The sequence below is a fragment of the Poecilia reticulata genome, chromosome 12, assembly GCF_904066995.2.
Source record: "Poecilia reticulata chromosome 12, P_reticulata-male-v2, whole genome shotgun sequence".
Lineage (NCBI taxonomy): Eukaryota > Metazoa > Chordata > Actinopteri > Cyprinodontiformes > Poeciliidae > Poecilia > Poecilia reticulata.
The window spans coordinates 19,504,915-19,512,771 of NC_088841.1; the positions used below are offsets into that span (position 1 = coordinate 19,504,915).

Sequence of the window (7,857 nt, forward strand, 5' to 3'; positions counted from 1 at the left end):
AATAGGGAGGACTGAGTTTTGAAATTACAAGTACAAAATAATGAGTTGCATTCAGTTGACAAAAAATGTTTAAGTAACCACAGAAAGACATACAATTAGATCAATTGACTGATTTTAATTTCATTTGCTACTATTTGATATATCTGCATTGTTTAAAGTTTATCCTACTTATTATGTGTACCTACAGGTAGAGGTGTGTTCAGCTAAAGGTGCTTTGCTCATACAGTTGGTGGACTTTATTTATGGAATAATTCAGTGTACATCCCTTCATTTCAGATTTCCAAAGTTGAACCGTCAGGCTGGTGATGTGGACATGCGGATCCTGTTCAACCAACCCTCCAGAGGTAATTTTGGTCTCCAACGACCAACTTATTCTCTAAAATAAAGTAATTGAAATGATATTAAATATTGTTCAAACACACATGTGTTGTGTAATACTAGATATGTTAGCTGCATAAAAAGGAGGACTGAGTTTTGGAATGACAAGTATAGAAGAATGAAAATTACATTTAGAAGCGCACATACACACACAGGTCCTGTGTAATACTCAAAATGTAAGGTGCAGGAATAGGGAGGACTGAGTTTTGAAATTACAAGTATAGAAGAATGAAAGTTACATTGAGGAGCACACATACACACAGGTCCTGTGTAATACTCAAAATGTAAGGTGCAGGAATAGGGAGGACTGTTTTCTACATTGGGAACAAACTCACATATAGTGAGTGTTCTTTACATTTCAGATTTCTAAAGATGAACTGTGTCAGGCTGGTGACGTGGATGCATGCGGATTTTGTTCAACCAACCCTTGCAGAGGTAATTTTGGTCTCCATCGACCAACTTATTCTCTAAAATAAAGTAATTGAAATCATATTAAGTACTGTTCAAACTCATAGGTGTTGTGTAATACTAAATATGTTAGCTGGATTAAAAGGGAGGACTGAGTTTTGAAATTACAAGTATAGAAGAATGAAAATTACATTTAGAAGCACACATACACACAGGTCCTGTGTAATACTCAAAATGTAAGGTGCAGGAATAGGGAGGACTGAGTTTTGAAATTACAGGTACAGAAGAATGAAAGTTACATTGAGGAGCACACATACACACAGGTCCTGTGTAATACTCAAAATGTAAGGTGCAGGAATAGGGAGGACTGTTTTCTACATTGGGAACAAACTCGCATATAGTGAGTGTTCTTTACATTTCAGATTTCTAAAGATGAACTGTGTCAGGCTGGTGACGTGGATGCATGCGGATTTTGTTCAACCAACCCTTGCAGAGGTAATTTTGGTCTCCATCGACCAACTTATTCTCTAAAATAAAGTAATTGAAATCATTAGAAGCACACATACACACAGGTCCTGTGTAATACTCAAAATGTAAGGTGCAGGAATAGGGAGGACTGAGTTTTGAAATTACAGGTACAGAAGAATGAAAGTTACATTGAGGAGCACACATACACACAGGTCCTGTGTAATACTCAAAATGTAAGGTGCAAGAATAGGGAGGACTGTTTTCTACATTGGGAACAAACACATTTAGTGAGTGTTCTTTACATTTCAGATTTCCAAAGATGAACTGTGTCAGGCTGATGACGTGGATTCATGCGGATTCTGTTCAACCAACCCTTGCAGAGGTAATTTTGGTCTCCATTGACCAACTTGTTCTTTAAAATAAAGTAATTGAAATGATATTAAGTACTGTTCAAATGCATAGGTGTTGTGTAATACTAAATATGTTAGCTGGATTAAAAGGGAGGACTGAGTTTTGAAATTACTAGTATAGAAGAATGAAAATTACATTTAGAAGCAAACATTCACTCCTGATCAAAATCTTAAGACCAGTTAAAAAACTGCAAGAATTTACATTTCGCACTATTGGATCTTAAGAAGGTTCTAAGTAGAGCTTCACAATGTTAAAAGAAGAAATCAGCATAATAGACAAAAACATTTGAGTGGGGAAACTGCATTTACACTCAAACATGATTTTTTTCAGCTGATCAAAAGTTTAAAACCATAGCTCAAAAAAACCAGAGAAACCCCCCAAAACAGAAATCAGAGTGTCAAAAAAAGGACTCAGTAATGAGTAGCTCCACCATTCTTGTGGAGCTACAAGAATGGTAGCTCTTCAAGAATGATTGAAGTTGATGACTTCAATCATTTAGGCATGCTTGATGCCAATGTTTCCAGGAGGCTAGTGGAAACGTTGCTCCAAGTGTTGAAGATGGCTTCACGAAGGGCATTCACTGTCTGGAACTGATGTCCATTTTTGTAAACTTCCGTTGCCATCCATCCCCAAATGTTCTCAATTGGGTTTAGATCCGGGGAACATGCACGATGTTCAAAAAGAGTGATGTCATTCTCTTGGAAGAACTCCCTTGTCAGGCGGGCATTGTGAACTGCAGCATTGTCCTGTTGAAAAACCCAATCATTACCACACAGACAAGGGCCCTCAGTCATGAGGGATTCCCGCTGCAACATCTCCCCTTATGAACCTGCACAACCTGAAGCTCAATTGTTCCATTGAAGGAAAACGCACCCCAAATCATGATTGCGCCCCCACCACTGTGCCATGTAGAAAACATCTCAGGTGGGATCTCCTTGTCATGCCAGTAACGTTGGAAGCCATCAGGACCATCAAGGTTAAATGTTTTCTCATCAGAGAAGATAACTTTCTTCCACCTTTCAATGTCCCATGTTTGGCGCACCCAAAATTTCCAAACGGGAAATTTTGTGGCGTTAAAGAAGACATGGCCTTTGAAGACGTTTTTTGTGTTTTGTTTCTGAAGCCCTTCTTTCTCTCGCAGATGCGGTCTGATGGTTATTGGGCTGCAGTCAGCACCAGTAATGGCCTTAATTTGGGTAGAGGATCGTCCCGTGTCTTGACGTACAGCCAATCGGATTATTCGGAGTATTACTCAGGTCCTGTGTAATACTCAAAATGTGAGGTGCAGGAATAAGGACTGTTTTCTACATTGGGAACAAACTCACATTTAGTGAGTGTTCTTTACATTTCAGATTTCCAAAGATGAACTGTGTCAGGGTGGTGACATGGATGCATGTGGATTCTGTTCAACCAACCCTACAGAGGTAATTTTGGTCTCAATCGACCAACTTATTCTCTAAAATAAAGTAATTGAAATGATATTAAGTACTGTTAAAACACATAGGTGTTGTCTAATATTAAATATGTTGGCTGCATAAAAAGAGAGGACTGAGTTTTGAAATTACAAGTATAGAAAAATGAAAATTGCATTTAGAAGCGCACATACACACAAGTCCTGTGTAATACTCAAAATGTAAGGTGCAGGAATAGGGAGGACTGAGTTTCGAAATTACAAGTACAGAAGAATGAAAGTTACATTGAGAAGGACACATACTCACAGGTCCTGTGTAATACTCAATGTAAGGTGCAGGAATAGAGAGGACTGTTTTCTACATTGGGAACACACTCACATTTAGTGAGTGTTCTTTACATTTCAGATTTCCAAAGATGAACTGTGTCAGGCTGGTGACGTGGATGCATGCGGATTCTGTTCAACCAACCTTGCAGAGGTAATTTTGGTCTCCATCGACCAACTTATTTTCTAAGATAAAGTCTTTGAAATTATATTAAGTACCAGTGGTCCCCATCCTTTTTATCACCGCGGACCGGTGAAGACTTGGCCATTTTTCTGTGGCTCGGGTTCTTCTTTTTTTACCCCGAATTTCTCCTTACAACAATCTTAGAACGTTGCTTGCGATAATCGTAACCGTTCATCCTGCCATCTATGGCATGCTAAGACTGATCACATCCAGTCGTTGGAACATTGGGACTGCTCCGATCTAAAATCGGGCATATTCTCACAGCTTGTAGGGTTTTCCTTGATTGGGAGCTAGAACTCAACCTGTTCAATTTGACAGGCAGCCAATCAGAAAACGCTGTGACGTAGCTCATGGAGGGGAATCCCAAACAGCTGAGCTGACATGCCCAAAATGAGTCCGGTGGACATCGGAGATATGTAGAAACAGCATGAATGTTTATTCAGCATTTCGTACAAAGAATATCCACAGAAATGATGACGAGTGGAGTTGGAGCAAAATTGCTACCACAGTTGATAAACCCGGTAACTTTTCAGCTATCCATCATTAAATTAACGTGACACAAGGCTATTCATTCATTCAAGGCTTGATGCTTACACTAGCTATATGCATTGCAGGTAGATTGTAGTTGTGCATCATTTTGTACTAAAGCCTGCTCACATGGCAATATTTGCTCCTGTTATGTGGCTGGACACATAAACCTGTTGTACTTTTATCAGCTCTGTGGTCACAAAATTTGGAAAATCGTCTGACAATCCTAAAATCTTGCCGTGTGAACCAGACTTAAGACTTACAAGCTATACTCTTCTTTTCTCGTCTCGATCACTGCCATAATGCTCTCTGACTCTAGTCGCTATGCTAACATTCACACATCCCTTCAATATAAGATTTGAAAATGCCACAAAAACGAATATTTATTTTCATGAAAATTTTAACTTACGACAATGACAAATTAATGGGAGTCCTGAGCTTGTTTCTCTGCAATGAGATGATCCCACCTTGGAAACGATGACACACAATGCAGAGGGTGTAATGGCAAAGCAGTTTGAAGCTCCATTGCCTCATTTGTAAGCCGGTACATATTATGCAGAGTGGGCTTGGAACATGGGAGTCACCTACAAGTCCAGGATAAATCCACTCTCCTGTCTCTGGTCCTTTTCCCCTTTTCCAAAGAAACTTTCCTAACATATCGCTTTCTTACTCATTGTGGGCTCAATGTTGGTGAGCAAGACGTAACCGAGAGAATCCGGTTAAAGGGTTTTCAAAATAAACGATCCTCCATACTCAGACAATATGTAACACAAAAATATTTTTCTTGTGCGGCCCGGTACCAATTGGTTCATGGACTGGTACTGATCTGCGGCCTGTGGTTGGGGATGACTGTTAAGTACGGTTCAAACACACAGGTCTTGTGTAATACTTGATATGTAAGCTGCATAAAAAGGGAGGACTGCGTTTTGAAATTACATGTACAAAAGAATGAAAGTTACATTTAGAAGCGCACATACACACAGGTCCAGTGTAATACTCAAAATGTAAGGTGCCGGAATAAGGAGGACTACATTTTGAAATTACAAGTACAGAAGAATGAAAGCTGTTTTAGAAGCGATCATACACACAGGTCGTGTGTAATACTCAAAATGTAAGGGGCAGGAATAGGGAGGACTGTTTTCTAAATTGGGAACAAACTCATATTCAGTGAGTGTTCTTTATATTTCAGATTTCCAAAGATGAACCGTGTCAGGCTGGTGACGTGGATTCAGGCGGGTCCTGTTCAATCAACCCTCCAGAGGTAATTTTGGTCTCCAAAGACCAACTTATTTTCTAAAATACAGTTTTTGATATGATGTTAAGTACTGTTCAAACACACAAGTCTTGCGTAACACTTGATATGTAAGCTGCATAAAAGGAGAGAACTGAGGTTTGAAATTACAAGTACAAAAGAATGAAAGCTACATTTAGAAGCGCACATACACGCAGGTCCTGTGTAATACTCAAAATGTAAGGTGCAGGAATAGTGAGGACTGAGTATTGAAATTACAAGTACAGAAAAATGAAAGTCACATTTAGGAGTGCACATACACACTGGTCTTGTGTAATACTCATCATGTAAGTTGCAGAAATTTGGAAACCTGAATTTTGAAATTACAGGTAGAAAAGAATGAAAATGACATTTAGAAACGCACATACACACAGGTCCTGTGTAATACTCAAAATATAAGGTGCAGGAATAGTGAGGACTGAGTATTGAAATTACAAGTACAGAAAAATGAAAGTCACATTTAGGAGTGCACATACACACTGGTCTTGTGTAATACTCATCATGTAAGTTGCAGAAATTTGGAAACCTGAATTTTGAAATTACAGGTAGAAAAGAATGAAAATGACATTTAGAAACGCACATACACACAGGTCGTGTGTAATACTCAAAATATAAGGTGCAGGAATAGTGAGGACTGAGTATTGAAATTACAAGTACAGAAAAATGAAAGTCACATTTAGGAGTGCACATACACACTGGTCTTATGTAATACTCATCATGTAAGTTGCAGAAATTTGGAAACCTGAATTTTGAAATTACAGGTTGAAAAGAATGAAAATTACATTTAGAAACGCACATACACACGGGTCCTGTGTAGTACTCAAAATATAAGGTGCAGGAATAGGGAGGACTGAGTATTGAAATTACAAGTACAGAAGAATGAAAGTCACATTTAGGAGTGGACATACACATGGGTCCAGTGTAATACTCAAAATGTAAGGTGCAGGAATAGGGAGGACTGTTCTCTACATTGGCAACAAACTCACATTTAGTGAGTGTTCTTTACATTTCAGATTTCCAAAGATGAACTGTGTCAGGCTGGTGACGTGGATGTATGCGGATCCAGTTCAACCAACCCTCCAGAGGTATTTTTGGTCTCCGACAACCAACTTTGTTTCTTATATAAAGTCATTGAAATAATATTAAGTACTATTCAAACACACTGGTCTTGTGTAATACTCATCATGTAAGGTGCAGAAATTTTGAAATTACATGTAGAAAAGAATGAAAGTTAAGTTCAGATGAGCACAGACACATGGATCCTCTGTAATAAACTGGATAGGTTCATACATTAGGTGGACATTGTTTTATTTTTAGAAACAATCATTCAGTGTTTATCCCTTCATTTTAGCTCTCCATAGAGATGCCTTGTCAGGCTGCTGAGTTGGATGCATGCAAATTATTTTCTGGCAACTCACCTGACATAAGTTTTATCTCAATGACCTTTTTATTTTCTAAAATAGTCATGAGAATACTAAGTACTGTTCAAACACATGGTTATTGCGATTCAAAACAATTAATCATAACAATTCATTGGTTTTGATACCTACACAAGTGTCAGGATCAAATTCTTATTTTAAGATTACACTTTTTTTGGTTAACGGTGGTTGACTGTGTGTGAGATCATGATATCATCCATGATGAAATGTCAAGTTTAGAAAAATGTTTTATTTGAAGGACTGTTTTCACCTCTGAAATGGAGTGGTGTGTGATGTAAAGGTAATTTTTTTGAGAATGGGAATTGGGTTCATCTTTTGAATATGATCTTCCATGTCTAGTTGTGCTGTATGTTGAAATTGAGTCATAGTGCAGCACTGACTTTTTAAATACTTATGCTACCTCCCTTTGTCAATTCTTACTTTTCTCTGTCTAGTTTGCAACCAGTCCCTGCACAAAATGTGTTATTGTAAATAAAAGGAGGACATCACTGGTAAGCTTTTAGTAGAAATATTCTTGCTGAAACGCTTTCAATGTATACAAAATATGTTTTTAATCAACAGGTCTGTCCAGAACAAAGTTCAAGTGAAGCGATATCATCAGTAGAGGAGTATGCTCCTGATTCCGTAGATGATTCAGACATCTCATGGGATGACAAATGCACTCCACAGAAATATGGACTAGTAATAGTCCATATTTCCATTTTTGGACTTCTTAATGCACATAAATTTTATGTTTTTTGTATGTGTATGCCATGGTCCTGATAAATAAAATTGGCCCTGACAATTACTGTTGGTGTCATGGGCGGAGCCAAGCACCTCATTATCGTTTGTCCTTTTAATACAGCATTGGGTCACATTCTTGTATTTTGAGTTCTGAAGTGTGTATCTAAATTTTTAAGTGAGATCTATGTTGTGTAACTCTAACAAGATTTTTGACAACTTACTACGTCTTTCTAGCATAAGTGGAAAGGGGTGTCCGTTTAGTGTTGCAAAAAACTGGTTTGAAAAAAGTGTC

At 38.1% G+C, this 7,857-nt stretch overlaps 2 long non-coding RNA genes across 3 annotated transcripts; both read left to right on the plus strand.

Moving 5' to 3' along the window:
• On the plus strand, positions 1–3,077 carry LOC145554249 (uncharacterized). Its single transcript, XR_014090281.1, has 5 exons — positions 1–344; positions 741–813; positions 1,209–1,281; positions 1,564–1,636; positions 3,018–3,077. It is a non-coding gene; the product is annotated as an uncharacterized LOC145554249 (long non-coding RNA).
• A 343-nt stretch (positions 3,078–3,420) lies between these two features.
• On the plus strand, positions 3,421–7,655 carry LOC103473564 (uncharacterized). Of its 2 annotated transcripts, XR_014090280.1 has the most exons (5): positions 3,421–3,554; positions 5,302–5,373; positions 6,417–6,488; positions 7,277–7,333; positions 7,404–7,655. It is a non-coding gene; the product is annotated as an uncharacterized LOC103473564 (long non-coding RNA). The 2 variants fall into 2 exon arrangements; XR_014090279.1 differs by having other exon boundaries at positions 3,433–3,554; positions 7,277–7,655.
• The last annotated feature ends 202 nt before the right edge of the window (positions 7,656–7,857 follow it).